The 21,999-nt window shown below is 35.3% G+C and overlaps 1 long non-coding RNA gene across 1 annotated transcript; it reads right to left on the bottom strand.

Moving 5' to 3' along the window:
• Window positions 1–440: 440 nt before the first annotated feature.
• Window positions 441–15,140, bottom strand: LOC101681685. The gene is made up of 3 exons (XR_200748.2): window positions 15,051–15,140; window positions 3,327–3,413; window positions 441–970 (listed from the first exon to the last, which is right to left on the bottom strand). It is a non-coding gene; the product is annotated as an uncharacterized LOC101681685 (long non-coding RNA).
• Window positions 15,141–21,999: the final 6,859 nt, after the last annotated feature.

Genomic DNA, 21,999 nt, shown 5'->3' with positions numbered 1-21,999 from the left:
ACCCTAAGCCATTCTTAGAAAAATGGGAGTCATCTTAAAGAAAAACAAACATTTCACAGGAACATTTACAAAATTGCTCACTGTTCTGTTTTTTATTTTATAGGCCAGACCACCTGGAATTTTGTAACTCAACCAAACTTCAGGATCCCTGTATTTCTACCAAGGTTTCCACGGCAGCATGTTCTTTCTTACTAAAGTTCAAATCCAGGAGTATCTGCTATGCAGAAGCCATTCTGCTTGGGAAACAAGCAGAAGCAAGGACTATAGTAGATATTGTGCTAATCAAAATACATTTAACATAATTTTGAAGAAACCTCTATACCGCTCAGTCTTTTGGCTTTGAATTAGAATACACAGCCCATGAATGAAGAGAGCAAGAATGGAGAGAAAACAATGTCTGGCATTTAATGTTCATGTAAACAGCAGAGCGTTTCCTTTCTAAATAAAATGGGCTAAGTTTCAGATTAGCAAAATAGTTCGAAACATACAATTTCACTGTGCCAAAATGGAAATTTTATCCCTTGATTAACAAATATAATTAGTGGCTACTCTTCTATATTTTTGAGAGAGGAAAGAAGTATATAAGAAATGGTTAAATAGGTAATGAGGAAATGGCGAAAATTCTGGTAAAATGCTCCGTGTTTAGAGGAGCAGGGAGCTTTCCACGTGTCCCTAAAGTTACAGACATGCACAATAAACTTTTCTTTTCGTTTTCTTTATCTTGGAGGGGTTGAGCATGCCATTGTGGTCTACTCTTGCAGAGGGAAAGATACGGGAAGAACATTTCCGTCTTCTGTTCACAAGTCACTCACTTGCCACTCATTCCTTGTTAGAGAACTTTTTCTTTTATCTGGGAGAGAGGACTGATGAACATGTACCACATGCCCGTTGCAGATTGTCCTTTGCAGAGAACTTGGCTCAGGGCTCAACCACTAATGCAATGCAGGGGACTTTCAGGGGTCCAGACTTCCTGTTACTCAGAGAATGAACAAAATTTGGAGAGAAGAAAAGAACAGGTCATTTTGAAGTCCAATACTCCTCAAATATAAGACATTTTATATTTTTTATATTATTTCTTTAGTAATGGATATGATATTTAATCTCTACCCATCTGATTTCCAAATTTTATCTGTCAATTGGTGTGGAAGTTGTCACAGATTTTAGGGTCTGAACAAATGATCACTCCTAAAATTCAAACGCTTCCCACTTGGGGTCAAGCATGTGTTTTGTGCTCTTTTTTCCCCCTATAATTTCTAAAAGATATTCATGCCACTTTGGGGGGGGCATGTTGGTGGCTCAATCAGTTAAGCTTCTGCCTCTGGCTAAGGTCTGATCTCAGGGTCCTAGGATGGAGTCCCCGTGGGGAGTCTCTGCTCAGTGGGGAGTCTACTTCTCCCTCTGCCCCTCCCCAGGCATTCCTGTTCTCCTCTCTCTCTTTTTCTCTCAAATAAATAAAACCTTAAAAAGAAAATCATGCCACTTGCCCAATTTAATCAATATCTATTAAGAATAGAAATGCCAATTTCATAAAGTTCCATCACTAGAAATCAGGCTGTTTCATACAGTTGATCACTTCATTTATTTTGTTTTCCGCATGCTGGATAGTCCTTTCTCGATTATGTAGAATGATCCACCACAAATAAAAGCTCAATAAGTTTTGCTGATTTATTTTAACAAGTGCAGGATATTTTCCCTTTGCCAGCAAAGCTACTTATTTAGCTAAAATATTGATACAAGGAGGAAGTCACTATTATGATCCAAGCATTTCCATTATTAATGTGCCTAACTGAATACAAAATACAAACAACTAAATTATAAAATGATTTTGTCTTTCCCTGATCAGGAAAAACTACCATAAAATGTAGTAAAAACAAATGTGTAAACCGAGTAAGCATATAGCCTATTGCCACTTTATATTTTTGCTTTTTTATATTGAGTCAAAATCTGATTCACGTAAGAACTGTATAATACTGCATTAGGAAAATAATAATAGATCAGTAGTTACAAAAGAAAATCTGATAATTCCACAAAGAATGCCCTTCTCTGTGTATGATTTTTTAAGTTGAAAGGCTCTTTGAAAAATGAGATTTTCGGGCACATGGGTGGCTCAGTTGGTTGAGTGTCTGACTTCTGCTCGGGTCATGATCTCAGGGTCCTGGGATCAAGTCCCACATTGGGCTCATTGCTCAGTGGGCATCCTGCTTCTCCCGCTTCTCCCTGCTTATCCTTTCTGTCATTAATTCTGTCTCTCTCTCTCAAATAAACAAAATCTTAAGAAAAAAAATAACATTTGCTATTCAATGTATATCCCAGGAAAGAATCTAGGTTCACCAAAATCATGTCAATGAAAAACAGTAGCTATTATGTTGCCATAACAGAATTTATGAAACACACACACACACACCATGATATGGAAAGATTAGGTCCTTTTTTTCTAATCCCAAACGAATAATATTTTTGTCTACTTCTTTTTTTATTTTTAAGATTTATTTATTTTCTTGAGAGAGAGAGTGGGAGGGAGGGAGGGATGGAGAGAATCTCAAGCAGACTCCCCACTTTGTGGAGCTGGAGGTGGGGCTCTATCTCAGGACCCTCAGATCATGACCTAAACCAAAATCAAGAGTCAGACTCTTGACTGACTGAGCACCCAGGTGCCTCTGTATTCTCTTTCAAATAAAACATATTGCCATACTCTTAAAATCTGCAAATAATCTTGCCCTCACCTTGTCCTTGCACATGTACAAATACTCTGTTTTTCAAAAAGAAGACACACTTCACTTTGTGACAGAAAAGGGCACAATACTTTTCTTTTTTCAAGTATCATAAACTACAGCTAGAGGCCCAGCCACTGTAATAATGGGAGATCCATGGACTTTTGCCCACTGAAAGTCTCCATGAGTCAATTTGAAAAAAATTTCATTAATACACATAATTGAGTAGCAACATCTTATTTATTTATTTATTTTTTACATTTCAATGTTTCACTTATCCTTTACTCATTCTCTAAGGAGATGAAAAACTTGCATCCAAAATTTTTAGGAAACCTAACACAGAATGGGCCTCACATGCTTGCAAACTATGGTTTTCATCCAACCACTGGGAAATAGACTCTCTACCTCTATATTTCTCCTGTTTCTTGAAGCTTGTCTATCCATCCACTCCTCCTTCCTGAACATGATTTTTCATGTTGAGATTTTTACTCATTTCTTGCCATTTTTCTACTTCACTCTTTGTTCACAATTCATGTTACAGTAACAAACACCTCATTGCAGTCACAGAAACTCCTATTTGAGTTCATCTGCTCAGACATGTTTGCCTTCTTTTACCTGTTTTTCCTTGATTCCTAATTTACACTTTCGTTTTCTCTTTAAATAATAATGTCTTTGAGAAGCCATCTCTTAGAGTTTCCCATTCTGTAGGTAAAAAGTTGACAGTTAAAATACGAGATGAACAGTTAAATTTCAATTTTAGATAAAGAATGACTAATTCTGGGGGGCGCCTGGGTGGCTCAGTGGATTAAGCCTCTGCCTTTGTCTCAGGTCATGATCTCAGGGTCCCGGGATCAAGGCCCACATCAGACTCTCTGCTTAACAGGGAGCCTGCTTCCCCCTCTCTCTGCCTGCTTCTTTGTCTACTTGTGATCTCTCTCTCTGTCAGATAAATAAATAAAATATTTTTAAAATACAGTACAATGGCATCTCTAAATAAAACTTTGGTTTACAAAGTGTCTTTGTTTTCCTTGACCTTAAAAAACCAGGCTCTTAAGCACTTATTTTGAGAAAAATCCATCCATTCTCCTCTCTTTTGTGAAATCTGTTTTGAATTTGTGAATGATCGGACCCAGTTATGCTGTATTCTGGTACAAGAGACTGGGTTCTTATGGGTTGACTAGTAACTGAAGAATGGAGGATTTTAAAATCCATTACTATTAAGCAGCTAGTATGAAATTTCACTCCTGCTATGTACACAGAATGAGAACAGAATCATTTAATCAGAGTAAGGAGATACCCACTCAGAGGTTGATAAAATATTAACATTATTTGATGGAAAATGATATTTCATTCAAATTGACATGTGTAACTGAAAATCACAGGACACACACACACTATATATATATATATATATATATATATATATATATATATATATATTTTAATGTTACTGTGGTGTTTGCCATTCACCAATATAAGGGCACATGGTTCCCTATTGGTTTTATTAAGTCCAGACCAAGTAAAACCTAATATTATCTACAGCTTATTTGCTTATTTTTCATAAAAAAATTAAATTTTTCCTTAAAAATGCTAAGTATAGTGGTGAACAAGATCACAAAAGTATTAATTCTACATGATATTTTTGGATTTTTTTTTTTTTTTTAATTTGAGAGGGAAAGAGCACGAGTAGGGCATAGGGGCAGAGGGAGAGGGAGAAGCAGACTCCCCACTGAGCAAGGAGCCTGATGTGGGAATCTATCTCAGGACCTTGGGATCATGACCTGAGCCAAAGGCAGATGCTTAACTGACTGAGCCACCCATGAGCCCCTTCATGATATTTTTATAAGACAGATATACATTTTACATATACATTTATATCATACCCACCCCAAAGAAAAATGTTAAAATAATGATGCTGAAATAATTAGACACAAATCTTATAAAATATCATCAGTTGTTTTGGTGGTTATCTCTGGTTAGGAGCGCAGAACATAGATAATTTTCTTCCTAGCTGAGGAACATTTAGTAAATATTCCTTTTTTTAAAATTTATTTAATTGACAGAGAGCAAGAGAGCACAAGCAGGCAGAGCAGCAGAGGGAGAAGGAGAAGCAGGTTCCCCACTGAGCAGGGAGCCTGATGGGTGGCTCGGTCCCAGGACCTTCGGACCATGACCCTAGCTGAAGGAGTTGCTTAACCAACTGAGCCACCCAGGCACCCCTAAATATTCTTTAATAAAATATTTTTATTAGGTAAAAAGAAAAACACTTCTTTAAAATAGTTATACTTTTAAAGACCTTTTACATTTTATTACTTCATAATTTTCTATAGGCTCACCTAAATATAGGCTCTACTGAGCTGTATATTGCTTAGAAAATCTAAAATGTAAGACCTGCTGGATGATGAAACAGCATTCAAGGCAATAATTTGTTTCTTAATAGGTTACATACAAGTCACCTCTTGAGTGAAGAATTGGTCAAATGCACTTTGCTTGCTATTGTTATTTATATCTTCAAATCAATATGTTTAACATTTTCCCCAGGGCCCTTCTCTGTAGTTATTGATGATTTCAACCATTCATTGGCATATACACACACGCTGAACTAAAATATACCTGGGGACGAATCTTTCACTTTTAAAAAGAAGTAGATTTGTTGAAGAAAACACTACCCTACAGCCTGTGTGCTGATAAATTAATCTTTATGAACACAGAGAAATCCCCACTGTGCAAACGAGTACTCAGGACATAAAACATGGAAAATAACTTGAACTTCATCATCACTCTTCAAATATTTCCCCATGTTCATCTATTGAAAATTACATAGCGTGTCTAATAGAGCACTTTCTAAATCTATAAAATACTATGCAGTTTTAAGTAAAGTCACTTTTACTGAGATGAACTACCACGTGACAAAGCAAAAACATAAAAATCCATCCAAAATGTCTTTATGAAATAAATCCGTTAGAAAATGTATTACCAAGAAGTGTATTACTAAGGGACAAGGCAGGCATACATAAAGTATAGCATATAGTCCTAATTATTATTGTGTCCTATTAAATTGTAAAATAACCAACACAATATTTATACACACAATAATTTTTAATAACTCTTACTGAACTCACATTTTAATACTCTCACATGCTATAGTGTGATAATGAACAGAACTTCCTCAACTACATTTGTTTCTTCCAAATCAGTTGTTTACATTAAAATGAGATGCAAAACAAATGATTAAATAAAAACATTGAAGTCCAGGGTAACTGGGTGTCTCATTCAGGTAAGCAGCTAACTTCTGATTTCGGCTCAGCTCATGATCTCAGGATGAAGGGATCAAGCCCTGAGTATGCTCAGTATGGAGTCTGCTTGAGATGCTGTCTCTCTTTCTCCCTCTGCTTCTGCTTGTGCTCACTCTCTCACTCTCAAAATAAGTAAATAAAATCTTAAAAAAATAATTAAAACCAACCAAGCAATAACAAAAAATATTGAATCCCACTTTTATTAACCATTACAAATTGTCCTCACTCTCACTAAAGTTTCATAACTATTGACTGGAAAAATTTTGTTTGTTAGAATTCTGGCCTCTGGATGAGAATCCTCTAACTTCACTGACTTACAGTCCAAGGTAGGATGGAATTCCCTTTTCTGTCCGAGGCACTCATTTTGGATGAAGCTTCTATGGATGAAGTCATCATTTGCTTTGCTGCCGTTTACTGTCTGCTCATTTTAACCACTCAGTTCCCGTCCCTCTATTCAGACTCCTTCTTCCAAGATGGTAGATTGATTCCACATTGGAAAAGTTTATGGAACTATCAGATCCAATGTTAATTGCTGGAAACATCTGAAACTATCTCTTCTTTGATATATTCTAATCTTTTTAAATTACTATGAGAAGAGTGTGTGACCTTTCCTGTTTCTCCTTTTGGGCTGCTTTTGCCCTACCTTCAGTGCCAGTGTCCAGGCTCTGTGTCATCCTCTTTTCTTTCTGTTCTGCACACTCTTCCTGGGTGATCAGACCCATTTCAATGGCTCCATTGTTGTTCATGGTTGATGAGGTCCATATTTATTTGTCTACTTGGAATCATTCTCCTCTCCATTTCCAGATGTTTATTTTATGAATATTTCTATGAAGAGGTTTCATTAGGCAGCTCTTACTCCACATATTAAAAATGGGCTGTCTCCTCTCTTCATTCACAGTATGCTCAGTCTATGACTCAACAACCAAGAGGCACAAATCAGCATTCTGGCTGTAATCTCTGACTCTTCTTTTTTTCATACTAGAGATAATAAATTCACCAAGTCCTCTCAAGTTAATTTTCTGAGTTTGTACACTTCTGTAGCCTACTGCCACCTCTCTGACATATTTTAAGTACCACTCATCTTAAAGAAGTTACCAGAAGCATATAAATCTAGCTATATTATTGTTATTATTATTATTTTTAAACATTATTATTTTTATGATGATGATCAGTACTAAACCATGTAAAATTCTTTGGGCCCCAAACCTCATAGTTTTAGTTGGCTATTTCTGAGCTCACCACTTTCAAAAATCTTCTCTATTCCTCTTTCTTAGTATGTCCTCTTTTAAACAGGAAACTTCTGAGGGACTGTTTCCCATTTAACTACATCCATAAAAAATAAAATTTCACTGACACTGCCAGTAGGATGATTCATTTCCATGTTTGAAGAAAAGATTGATCTCTGACTCTTATTTTCTTGATAAATCAGTTCCAAATAATTGTTTCTATTTTCTGATCTTCAATATAAATATAAAGAATATAACTATGTTTTTATTACTTTTACATTTTGCTTGAAATACCTTTCTGAATTGTTTGGAATCTTAAAAGTGTAACACATATGTACCTAGTTTTACTTTTCCCCACTGCATTAATTACAATCATTTTCACCCATATACAACATGAAGAATAAATAGGGAACTTTAGGAAAAAAACATTATACATCAGCATCTAGTTTTAGACATGAAATAATAATGATACCTTCGAAACCTCTCCATGATCACATCTCAAGCTTAACCCCCAGATCTAACCATAGTTCTAAACATTTTATTTAATATTATCTTTTTCACTGTAGTTTTGCAAACAGACTTATTTGCTTGTTTTTATATATTAAATAAATAGGATTATCCTGTATGAATCCTTTTACAACTTGCTTTTTATTGTTCAGTACTATCTTGTAAGAGTCACTCATGTTTATGCATGTGGCCATGGTTCAATCACTGTACAGTATTCTGTTGTATGGATAATAAAGTTGATCTATTCTACTCTCAATTGAAAATTCAGTTATTTACAGATTTTTGCATTTACAATTTTACTGTGCTACATCTTACTATGATCCATAATGAACACTGAATTTATATACCTAGGAAAGAAATTATTTTATGAGGAAATATGCACATTTTCCATATTACATAAAATACTGAATAGTTTGCTAAACTATTTCTACAATGAACTCTTCCATAAGGAGAATATGGTATCTAGGAACTCCAGATCATCATCCACTCTTGTTATTATTCATCTCCTACATTTAAAAAAATATATTTATTTGACAGAGAGAGAGAGAACGCTTGCACAAGCAGGGGGAGCAGCAAGGAGAGGGAGAAATGGGCTCCCCATTGAGCAGGGAGCCAGAGGTGGGTCTCAATTCCAGGACCCTAAGATCATGACCTGAGATGAAGGCAGATGCTTAACTGACTGAGCCACCCAGGTACCCCACAACTCCTACATTATCAATCTGCTAAAGGCCGAATTGTGAATAACTTTTTAATTTTTATTTTCCTGATAATTTATGAATTTGAACATCTTCAAATCTTCATGATTTATATGAAGATTTTACTTGTAGAATATTTGTCACCATCTTTTATCTACTTTTCTGTTATGTTGTGTAATTTCTATTTATTGTTAAAAAGTATGTTTTGCATATCAAAACATACTTATTTCACTCAGCATAATCTCTTCCAGTCCTGTCCATGTTGCTACAAAAGTTGGGTATTCATCCTTTCTGATGGAGGCATAATACTTCATAGTGTATATGGACCACATGTTCCTTATCCATTCGTCTGTTGTCAAGCAGAGAGAGTCAATTATCATATGGTTTCACTTATTTGTGGAGCATAACAAATAACATGGAGGTCATGGGGAGATGGAGAGGAGAAGGGAATTGAGGGAAGTTGGAAGGGGAGGTGAACCATGAGAGACTATGGACTCCAAGAAACAACCTGAGGGTCTTGAAGGGGTGGGGAGTGGGAGGTTGGGGGAACAAGGTGGTGGGTATTGAGGAGGGCATGGTGGGGAGGGTGGTGGGTATTGCATGGAGCACTGGGTGTGGTGCAAAAACAATGAATACTGTTACACTGAAAAGAAATAAATTTAAAAAAAAGTATGTTTTGGCTACTAAAGATTTGTGCATTAGCAATGTCCAAACTATCCTTCCAGTTTGAAGCATTTTACATTCTTTATAGTAACTTTCATGAGCAGAAGTTTTAATTTGCATGTGACCCAAAACTTCTATTTATTTTATTATGTTCAGTTAGCCATCGTATAGTACATAACTAGTTTTTGATGTAATGTTCAGTGATTCATTGATTAAGCATAACACCCAGTGCTCATCATAGCATGTGTGCTCTTGAATACCCATCATCCTGTTACCCCCTCCCCCCAAACCCTTCCCTTTGAAACCCCCAGATTGTTTCTTGGGGTCCATAGTTCCTTGTGGTTCATCTCCCTCTCTTATTTCTCCCCCTTTGGATTTCCTTCCCTTCCTCTATGGTCCTCTGCACTATTGTTTATGTTCCACATATGATTGAAACCATATAACTGTCTTTCTCTGCTTGGCTTATTTCACTTAACATAATACCCTCCAGTTCCATCCATGTCAATGCAACTGGTGGGTATTCATTTTTTCTGATGGCTGAATAATATTCCATTGTGTATATGTACCACATCTTTATCTATTCATCTCTTGAAGGGCATCTCAGCTCCTTCCATAGTTTGACTATTGTGGCCATTGCTGCTATGAACATTGGGGTGCACATGCTCCTTCTTTTCACTATGTCTGTATCTTTGGGGTAAATACCTAGTAGTATAATTGCTTAGTCATAGGGTAACTTAACATCTTCTATTCTTAAGATCTTGAGGAAACTCCATATGGTTTTCCAGAGTGGTTGTATCAGTTTGCATTCGCACCAACATTATAAGAGCGTTCCCCTTTCTCCATATCCTTGTCAACATTTGTTGTTTCCTGACAAAACTTCTCGTTTTTTAACTTTTCATAAATAAATTTATATTCAGAGTTGCAAAGATATACATACCCCCCAAGAGTTTTCCTTTTTCCCTAAAATCATAACTATGGTTCATTTTTCACAACTAAGAAATACATGTACATTATATTAAGCAAAGAAACTCCATATTTTATTTTAATTTCTCCAGTTTTTCCACTAATGTCCTTTTTCTGTTCTGGAATCAAATTAAAAACACAACACTTTATTTTGCTATCATGCCTACTGAAAATTCTCTGATCTGTGACTTTTCATTGTCTTTTGTTTTCGATTATATTAACAGTTCTGAGGAATATTGCCAGGTATTTTGTAGGATGTTTTACAATTTGGATTTTCTAATGTTTTTATCATTATTAATCTGAGGTTAGGAATTTGGAGAAGAATAACACAGAGATGAAGTGTCTTCTCATTTCATCATACCAGTAAGAATATATCTACATTAGTTACACTGATGATGTTAACCTGGGTCACCGGTGAAAATATTGTTTATCAGGTGTCTTACCTGTAAAGTTAATTTTTACCTTCTTCCACACTTATTTATTTAAAAGCAATCACTTGGTCCAGCCTCAAGGAAAAATGGGTTATACTCTATATATTAGAGTGGGGAGTATCTACATAAAATATTTGAAATTATTCTGTAAGGAAGACTTGTCTGTTATCTCAGCTATTCATTCATTTGTCCATCCGTCCATCCATCCATCCATCCATCCATCCATCATCCATCCATCCATTTATATCAGAATTCATTTATTCATTCATATTAGACTTAATTATGTGTATTTTATACTTTGGATTGTAATGCTGTACTATGTTATTTATTTTGCTGCTCAACCTCTTCCAGCTTTGGCCATTGGAAGCTCTTTAGGTGTGGTTCCTATGTCCATTGAGCATATCTCCATGATTTGTCATCACTCATTGACTAATGGGTTTGAACTCAGTGTGCACAGATAGCAGTTTCAGGATTTTTACTCAGATTCCCAAGTGAAACAAATTAATCAACTTAGAGCTATACACAGTTCCTTGTGGTTTAAGACAAAGTTTTCACTCAAAACCCAATTTCCCAAAGTTACTGAGGTCAATCCTGTTTTTCCCCCAGAGCCACTTCTTTGAGGATATCTCACATATTTGCAACGTATATTTTTATTTCCTTATGTTTATATTTATATTCTTTAGATTATTTTGTCATAGTCTGCATTCCTTCCTGTGGTTCCCATTTTAAAAAAAAAAATATGTGTATTCACCTAATGCTTTTAATGTCTTATTTAATATCCATGTAATTTGTAGTCACAAAAATTCCTCTTTATTCTTTTCTGAGAGTTTACAATGTTTACTTGTTTTAAAAGATTTTTGTTTTTAATTTTTATGTAATCTCTACACCTAACGTGGGGCTTGAATCCACAAGCCCTAGTGAAAAGTTGAACAGTCCACCGACTGAAGCACCCCTACAATATTTATTTTATTTTACATTATTTTATTTTGTTTCTGTATTTATTTATTCACCTTGGTTTCCCTATCATAGCTAAGACCTGAAGTACATATTAATTCAAAGTGGTGTTGGGCATTCTGCCTCAAATTATTTATAATCTTACTGGTAATGCTACCAACATACCACCAGTAAGTATTTAATAATAGCAATGTTTTGCTCTCAGATTATGGCACTTGAAATTGTTGCCTACTCAAAATTAATTAGGTTTTGGAACACAAGGCAAGTGTGAATTTAGCTGAGTTCTATAGGGACCTAGAGGGTTTATTGTTGTCATAAAATCTACTTTTTTTCTTCTTTCCATCCATAGCAATAGTCCAAATAGACAAGTTTCTTTTCCATTTCCTTTTGTATGGAGGTTTTTATTTTACCCTGAATCTAAGACTCTGGGGTTTTAGCTTGATCCAAAGGCCTGAGGCTCTGTCTCTTGTCTACCCTCTTCTCTCCCCTAGGCTACTGAAACAAAGACATTTATCACTGGGAACTGCCCACACCCTCAGGGAAGTCTTCAGCTCTAGTGCCTGGCTACATCTCTGAAATCCTTTCCTTCTCTTATTCTGGCCTGATAATTTTCCTTTCATTTTATCAGATCAGCCATGAATTTAACACTTCTTTTTAAATTTTTTTAATCTGGTATTTTAAAATTTTCTGTGTTGTAATTATTTTACAGGATCAGTAATTTGCTATTTTTTTTATACCTTTAATGATCCTTCTCTCTTAAAAGACAACTTAGAATTTTAAAATTTATTTTTTATCATATTGTGTTGGATATCTTTCTTTTCTTCTTTTGATTAATTTGTTTCAGGTGTACAGGTCTGTGATTCATCAGTCTTACACAACACCCTGCACACACCACAACATATACCCTCCCCAATATCCATCACCCAGATACTCCATCCCCCCACTACTGCAGCAACCCTCAGTTTGCTTCCTAAGAGTAAGAGTCTCTTATGGTCTGTTTCATCTCTGGTTTCATATTGCTTAATTTTTCCTTCTCTTCCCCATGATCCTCTGTTTTATTCTTTAAATTCCACATATGGATGAGATCATATGATAATTGTCTTTCTCTGATCAACTTATTTTGCTTAGCATAATACCCTCTAGTTCCATTCACGTTGTTGCAAATAGCAAGATTTTTTTTTCTTTTTTTGATGGCCGAGTGGTATTCCATTGTATATGTATACCGTATCTTCTTCATCTGTGCATCAGTTGATGGGCATCTGGGTTCCATAGTTTGGCTATTGTGGATATTGATTATATAAACATTGGGGTCCCTTCAGATCACTACATTTGTATCTTTGGGGCTAAAAACCCAGTACTGCACCCAGTAGTGCAACTGCTGGGTTGTAGGGTAGCTCTATTTTCAATTTGTTGGGGAACCTCCAGACTGTTTTCCAAAGTGGCTGCACCAGATTGCATTCCCACCAACAGTGTAGGAGGGTTCCTCTTTCCCTGCATCCTCACCAACACTTGTCATTTCCTGACTTGTTAGTTTTAGCCATTCTGGCTGGTGTGAAATGGTATTTCATTGATGTTTTGATTTGTATTTCACTGATGTCAAGTGATGTTAAGCACTTTTTCATGTGTTTGTTGGCCATTTGGATGTCTTCTTTGCAGAAATGTCTGTTGATATCTTCTTCCCATTTCTTGATTGGATTATTTGTTCTTTAGGTGTTGAGTTTGATAAATTCTGTATAGATTTTAGATACTAGCCCTTTATCTGATATGTCATTTTCAAATATCTTCTCCCATTCTGTTGGTTGTCTTTAGATTTTGTTGACTGTTTCCTTTGTTGTGCAAAATCTTTTTATCTTGATGAAGTCCCAGTGGTTCATTTTTGCCTTTGTTTCCTTTGCTTTTGGAGATGTGACTAGCAGAAATTGCTATAGCTGAGATGGAAGAGTTTGCTGCCTGTGATCTACTCAAGGATTTTGGTGGATTCCTTTTTCACATTTAGGTCTTTCATCCATTTTGAGTCTATTTTTGTGTACAGTGTAAGGGAATAGTCCAGTTTCATTCTTCCACATGTGGCTGTCCACTTCTTCCAACATTATTTGTTGAAGAGACTATCTTTTTTCCATTGGATAGCCTTTCTTGCTTTGTCAAAGATTAGTTGACCATAGAGTTGAGGGTCCATTTCTGGGTTGTCTATTCTGTTCCACTGATCTATGTGTACATTTTTGTGCCAGTGCCATATTGTCTTGATGATTATAGTTTTGTAATAGAGCCCAATCATCTTGGAGCTTTTTTTTTTTTTTTTTTTTTTTTTTTTTTTTTTTTTAAGTGAGGCGAGGGGTACAGGGAAAGGGAGAGAGAGAGGATCTCAAGCAGGCTCTACCCCCAGCATGGAGCCCAACACAGAATTTCATCTCAGGACTGTGGGATCATGACCTGCCCCCAAAATCAAGAGGTGGAGTTAACAGACTGAGCCACTCAGGCAACCCTAAGCAATCATTTCCAATATATATTTTGATACATTATTGTTTATTTTATTTATGGCTTTCCCATTAATTATTCTAAATAAAATGATGGAAGGGAAACAACTGAAGAAGAGCAGAGAAAATGAAATATTAGCTGTGATAGAAATGAAAGAAGAATAAGAAAGGATTTGAAAATGAAAGTGAAGATGCAAACTATTACAGTAAAAGACATGGTATTCTTAGTATTAACAATCTTACATCCTGGTTTGAATATAGCTTATAATTTTCAGACTGACAAAATATCATCACATGTTTCACACTGTTAAAATGATGGAACATCTGGTATTATTATAAAATACATACGTCTAGTTCTTTGGGTTTTATTTATTTATTTATTTATTTTTTAGCCACAAAATGTGTAGGATTATGGGTCTTAGAAAAGTAAGCCAAGACAAGTTATTAAAATAATTAAATATGATATGCAGACTTAAATGAAATCATATGCAGATAATTTTTTTTTTATTCAGAGGCTGCTAAATTTCAGCTTTCTGAAATTTTATAACTCCCAGAAAATCATATCTTATTATGAACATCATTATGTTGAAACTGATACAAATTTAGCAGCTAAATGGGCAGATTTAAAAAAAAATGCTAATCAGCCTTACTAACTCACTAATTATCCATTTTTTCATGTAGAAGAAATAAGAAACTGCTGAAGGTTTTGCATATCAAAGTTGAAGTCTGTTATAATAGCAGGAGGGAAATAATGAACAAATACATTCATGAGTAGTTTCAGATAAAAATTCCTAAAGTATCATGTTTTAAAAGGTGTCAGGACATTGAAGGCAAGGCTTTTTTTGTTAAGATAACAAAATTGGCTTTGTTATATTAGATATGAAAAGACAATCTACAAAGAATAAATGATAATTCAGTTGAAAACTTTAAGTCCACTTTGCTCACTCATATTCCTGAAACATGTGGACATATGGAGTGTGTGTGTATCTTTGTGTCCATATGTGTTTCCCCTCACATTTTGAAATATTTTAATTTTCTTTACTTCTAATGCAAACATTCATGACTTGTTTCTATTAAAACATTCTGCTTAAAAAAACAATAATAATAATTCATGCCCCTGCTTCCCTTACCTCTTCCCACTGCTTTGGTCCCTTGAAGTAAAATTCTTCAGTGATACTTGGTAAAAGAGGTAAGGGTCGGAAAGGCCAATTCTTTCCACAGTTCCATGGTAACTGGGCATAAGGGTGTGGAACAATGACTTAGAATGCTGAGTCTGATGGCTCAGACTTTGCCACTAGACTGAATAAATCCAAATCAAATGGATTGTTAGTGCTGTTAAATTAAACATGTGACTGTTAAACAGAGATGACTCTAATGCCTTGGTAGCTTACATAACCTAAGCCAAAACCTAAGCCAGGATCAATTCCTAAATATACTCCTGTTGAAGAAAATGAAATGTAAGAACAACCAATCACAAATAGCCCAGTAGGCTTTCCCAAATAAGACAGCTACTTAAGTGATAGACAGTCAAATAGTTTTCTTGTTTTGCTTCCTAATCTGTCCTATAAAGGCCTTCCCCTAGCTCCCATAGGCAGAGCACTCCCAACCACTTTTGGATTAGGTGTGCATTCAAATCTTACTTGCCCAAATAGACTCGAACATTTTATTGGGTCGTGGTGTATGGTTTAACAGAACTTGTCAGTTACATAAAATCAAAGGCAGCCATATAGTTGGGGTTGGGGTACGAGAACAAGGGATAATGTCCCTTAGACCAGATTCACATGGTTCTGTCTAGCCTCCAAACTCCTTATGATTACCAACCATTTTCTCTCCAGCATACCTTCAGTTCTGTTACTTTTTTTTAGCTTAAGACAACCAATATGGTTTTTCTAGTTCATACAGTCAGAACCCTTCTTAATGTACCATCATTTTTCTTAGATTCTTCCTTCAGTTATCTCTCCTTCTGGGCCCTAATTAGCACTGTATTTTTTTTTTTATATATCTGTATTCAACTCCTTATCCTTTACACTCATAGAATCAGGTAGTTACTAGATATATCTATCAAATGCTAAAAAACAAACCCCTCAACATACACTTCCTCTTAAAAATATGACTCTTGTGTCTTTACTTACAAGTAATAATGATGTCATTCATTCATTTACCCCAGACAGAAATATTTGATTTCTAAACTATTTCTTATTTCAAACAATTTGCTCTAAACCACTTACAAAATTGTGCCTAATTAAGTTCCTAAACATTTTGAAATTCTTCATCTTTGTCATCTTTCTTATAACACTATCTTAATTTATATCCTCCAGTATTTTATCTAGTGTTTTAAATTTTCTTCTGCCTAATATCCTTGCTTTCATTTTTAAATCCTCTGTCAAAATAAATTTGTTCTATAATATATTATTCTAAATACATTCTGGTCATAGGACTTCATTGTCTAAAACTTGAAATAATCTCTGTGGTTTAGAGTACATCAAGCCAGAACCTCTGATTGTGATTTATAATGCCTTCCATGTTTCTCCTCAATCTGGCTTTAAGCATGACCACTTCCTGTCATGAAACTAGTGATCTGAAAGACTTTTGTATACACCACGCCTTTGTTTATGTTATTGTTTATACCAGCCACATATTTACTCTTGTAGGTAAGTTCCAGTTATTTTTAATGAGTTAAATCAGGTGCTATTTCCTCTTCTATGAATTACCTTTATACTCTGTGCATACCTTCATATATATATACATACACACACACACACACACACGAGATATATATATGTCATTCTCTATTAGTATTTTAATATATTCTTACATATTTAAAATAAATGTCTATATAGTTTATAATATTTAAATATATGCATATTTGTCATTCTTTATTTTAAGTTTCATTTACATCCTATCACCCAGAGAAGACTGTGGGGTTCTGGAGACTTGGTATGCCAAAAGTATTTTCTGAAGGAGTTAAAGAGTCTTGACAGGAAAGGTATCAATCAAAGCTGTGATGTCTGTGGGAGATAAAAAAAGAGGAAAGGATCATAGTGGTCAGTAGTAAAATCAAGTAGGATGATAAAAGGATGGTTTAGATAAATGAATTTAGAGTCAAGGATGAGCTGTTGTAGGGGACTGGCAATGGGATTGGGAAAACCAGATCAGGTCTTTTCATTTTTTAAATGTGAGTCAATAATAATACTTGCTTCACATTACTTGTGATCCATTAACAAAATTAAGAAATATTTCTTTTTTTTAAGATTTTATTTTATTTGAAAGAGAAAATGAGAGAGAGAGAGAGAGAGAATATGAGGGGGGAGTGTCAGAGAGAGAAGCAGACTCCCCACTGATCAGGGAGCCTGATGCAGGGCTTGATCCTGGGACTCCAGGATCATGACCTGAGCAGAAGACAGTTGCTTAACCAACTGAGCCACCCAGGCACCCAAAAACCATTTCTACAGTGAGAGACTGTGGATTGTGAGAAACAAACTGAGGGCTTTAGAAGGGAGGGAGGTGGGGGTTTGGGTGGGTCTGGTGGTGGGTATTATGGAGGGCACGTATTGCGTGGAGCACTGGGTATGGTACATAAACAATGAATCTTGGAACACTGAAAAAATAAAATTAAAAATAAAAGCACCATTTCTACAGCCTAAATGTGAAACAAAAACAACAACAAACAAACAAACATTAAACAAATCTGTTCCATATGATAGACACAGTGTTAACTGGTCTTGTGTGTTTACAAATGCCAAGTATGGAGCCTGATAGATAAAAGAGAACTGAAAGAGCACTGAAAGAGAACTAAAAGAGCATTAGCTTAAAAATGCACATTTCCTCATTTATTTAACAGATTGTTGTTATGTGGTGACTATACTGCAATTATTTACTTGGCTCAGACTTCATGGTTGAGATGGAGAGTTAAATAAACAATTACAAAACAACCTGATGCATGATAGGATAGAGAAGGTAGAGTCCTGTATAACCAACGGGGAGTGACATTTAACCAGAACTTAGTTTCACATCTTGCTTGGTTTTTGGCACTATTGTAAAATCTGGAAATAAAAGATGACATTGAAATTAAAACTAGAAAAATAAGTAAAAGAGATGTGACATTGATGAGAGAATACAATTTATATAGCTTACTCTGCCAGGCATAGCTGTTAGTGGTCTGCTATATTAACTCAATCAATCCTTATAATGAGCTTAGACTACTATAATAACCATTTTAAATATATTTAAAAAAAGAAAAACAAAAAAACCTCAGGTACAAAGATTTTCAAAATATGCCTAAAGTTACACTCTTGTTAAGTGGCAGAGCCAGAATCTGAACCAAGACAGTGTGGTTCCAAAGCCCATGGACCTAAGACTACATCATGCTGCTTGCTTGCTTGTTTGCTTGCTTGCTTGCTTGCTTTTTTCTTTGACTCTGATCTATGACTACATCATGCTGCTTGCTTTCTTTCTTTCTTTTTTTCTTTCTTTTTCTTTCTTTCTTTCTTTCTTTCTTTCTTTCTTTCTTTCTTTCTTTCTTTTTAAGATTTTATTTATTTATTTGACACGCAGAGATCACAAGTAGGCAGAGAGGCAGGCAGAGGGCGGGGAAGCGGGGAGGAAGCAGGCTCTCTGCTAAGCAGAGAGCCTGATGCGGGCTTGATCCCAGGACTCTGGGATCATGACCTGAGCTGAAGGCAGAGGCTTTAACCCACTTAGCCACCCAGGCACCCCATCATGCTGCTTTCTTGTCAAGATTAAAGCAAGGATTAATAACACAACAAGGAAATGAATATACTACCATGAACTTAATAAAAAAAAAATCTACATAAATAGTCAATAATCATGAGAATCTTTAACTCGCTGATGAAACAAATACAAGCAAAATAAGACAAGAAATTAATTTTAATCTATCAGATAGACACAACCCACAACCTTAAAAAGATTATGCCGTCAATGGTATTGAGGATATGCAGAAGAGGATAGCCCATATGCTGAGACTGTTTTTACAAAATTGTTTAATATGTAATGAATTTTGAACACAATCTACTAAAATTCCCAGCATGTTATGAGATATAAGCAAATTCTATACTATTTCCACACCTGCTTTACAGATACCTCTCACTAAATGCTTCCCAAACATTTCCCCTCCTATTTAAATCTGCTCCTCCCTCAGGATACCCTTTATTATTTAGTGATAACAGTGTCGCCCCTTTTCCTCTTCCCCAAACCTTTGAACTCTTTCTTATTTGGTAACTCTCTTACCCGCGAACTGTCAGTTACGAAGCTTGACTGTGTCACCTTCAAAACATGCTCCCTACACATCTATTTCTAACTTCATGGCCCCCATGCTCCTGTATGACCCCAGAATTTCTCTAATGTACGGACAAGAAACTTCTAACCAGGCTTCCTTCTTCCTCGCTTGCCATCCACACGCACAGAAATCATTTGCGATTGCAAATCATACCATGATACTACTCAGTTTAACCTCTTAATTTGGCTTCCCATTGTCCTGTAAGGGAGGTACACATTGCAGACTCTATACCCTGAATTATTATTTATTTGCCTCCGCAGACTTCTTCGGATGCATACTGTGCCCTTCTTCCCCTCCATGGGTACACTGTGCCCCTTCCTGATCACTGCTATTCTTTAATATCACCATTTTCTCTTTCTTCTGAGGGCTCTTGCAGTTGTTGCTTCCTGGGTTTTTAACTCAGGTGTCATTTCTCCATGGAAAACTTACCAAATGACTCTTTTGTCTGTTTATAGTACTTCTCTCAGCACTTATGATAACTTTAATTAAATATTTTGTATTGGATTTTTGAAAATTTCTTCTCAGTCTTTGCTAATAGGTTATAATCCCCAAATGAAAAATCAAAGCCACTGAACCTCAGCAGTCCTCAGGGCAAGAACTATATTCAACCAACCACTCAAAGTCAAAGCAAGATAAATATTAGGCCATGAGGCCCCATTATTTCCTACAGGGACCAAATCACATAAGCTTCCATTTCCTAAGCCCCAATATGTCATACCACTTGTGGAAAGGAAAGGGGAAAATATAAGACATAGTAAATAGGAGCATTTATCAGAAGGAACCTAAGTCATCTGTACTAGTCTGCTAGGACTCTCACAACGGTATACCATAGACTGGGTGGCTCAAATAACAAATTTATTTCCCACAGTTCTGGAAGCTGGAAGTCCAATATCAAGGTACTAGCAGGGTTGGTTTTAGTGAGGACTATCTTTGTTTATAAATAGCCACCTCCTTGTTATGTTGCTATGTCTTCACATGGCCTTTCTGCTGTAAGTACATAATCCTGGTATGTCTTCACCCATTTATAAAGATACAAGTCCTATTAGATTAAGGGCCTATTCTATGACCTGATTTGAACTTATTGCCTCCTTAAAGTCCTTATCTCCAAATGTAGTCACATTGGAAGTTAGAGCTTCAACCTATGAATTTGGGGGAAATACAGCTTAGTCTAGAATGGTCATAAAAAGGAGACGATTTGAACCAGAAGAGCCTATGATATCATTACTTACTCATATTCATAAGAAATATTAGATCAGTTATAGAAAACAAAATTATCACATTTTTAAATCTATGAATAGAAGTATATTCTAAAATTTCAACCTGGCAACAGTTATTTACTTTGTAAATGGATCCACAAGTACATAAATATATATGTATGTAGATTTTTATGAACAACATTATGTGTAAATAAGAAAGATTCAAAGCAGTCTAAGTACTCATTTAGAAGATTTTGTTTAAATGAATATTGCACCTTCTTGCATTACTGGAATTTTTGATATGCAATCAGTAAAATTATGGGCAGTGACTACAGGTATTGAAATGGAGATATATCACTGTCCCTGATATTTTACTTAATGATATATTTCATACAGATTAAGAAAAGAGATGTCTATTTGTCTATATTAATATGTCAATCTATAACAATATCACAAAATATGTGATAATAAATCACCAAATATGGAATGATGTATAACACACACAATAAAGGGTTATAATTGTTCTCCCTGGAGACATTTTTGTAATAAACTTAAAGTCACAAGCTTGGAAGCAGCAGAGGGTCATGGTCAAGGATCAAGTTTAGGGAGTTCAAGAGCCTGCTTCATCAGTTACAATTGAGGGGTCTCTAGCAGATTATTTAATCTTAGGTTTTATAAGTTTTCATCTTCTTATCTATAAATGGGTCCAATAATCATACCTATGTGAGAGAATTATTGTAGAATTAATTTTTGTATATATACAACACTTAGCAATGTTCAAGACACTGTGTGTTTTATACTGTAACATTTTGTTATTTGATTCATTTCCAATAATTTTATTTCACATTTTGTAAGGAGCATATAGTGCTTTTTAATTACTCGAACCAATACATGTACACTCATTTTGAAAAAGAAATGCATAAAAACTTTAGACAATCTCAGTTTTTCTCGATGACTTTCTTAACATTGAGAAAGGATGCTGTGAAGAGGTTATCTCCTCCACAAGTAGCCACTTGTTTGGCCAATTATTTTATCCTTTTGTTTTTCATCTTTAAGCTTGTCCACTAACTGCTGTATATGTAACAGATTCAAACAAAAGTTCTTTGTCTATGCAAACTGTCTTATTCAGTTCCTAGAGACCAAGGAGAAGACAGGGAAAGGGTTCTTTCTATGACTTAAGGAGACAGACGGTATGTTGAGCCTTTTTTCCCCTGAAAGATTAATATCTTTCTGTCTTAAAGGAGAATTGAAATATGCAAGGAGATGCCCATAAATTGATGACCAATTTAGTGTAACAACAGATTTGTGCACTCTCATCTAAGACAACTGAATTAAGAGACCTATATCATGAGAATCCTCAATGAGCAAAACTTAATGGAAAAGAATGACAAAAACCCATAATGTGTTCGGTTCGCAAAACCCATTCATTCTGATTTCTTTGTTATACATTCCTTCTCTTAGATTTTTAAGTTTGAAGACTTCTAAGTGTTATCAACTTTGCCATTTTAATACCATTATATATGAACTTGGAAAATATGCTTTAAATATTACATGGTGGTTTGTGAGTTTGTAAAAACAGAACAGATA

Source organism: Mustela putorius, unplaced genomic scaffold, assembly GCF_011764305.1.
Source record: "Mustela putorius furo isolate JIRA1106 unplaced genomic scaffold, ASM1176430v1.1 tig00003834_pilon_pilon_pilon, whole genome shotgun sequence".
Classification (NCBI taxonomy): Eukaryota; Metazoa; Chordata; class Mammalia; order Carnivora; family Mustelidae; genus Mustela; species Mustela putorius.
This window is presented reverse-complemented; position numbering and strand designations above follow the sequence as displayed.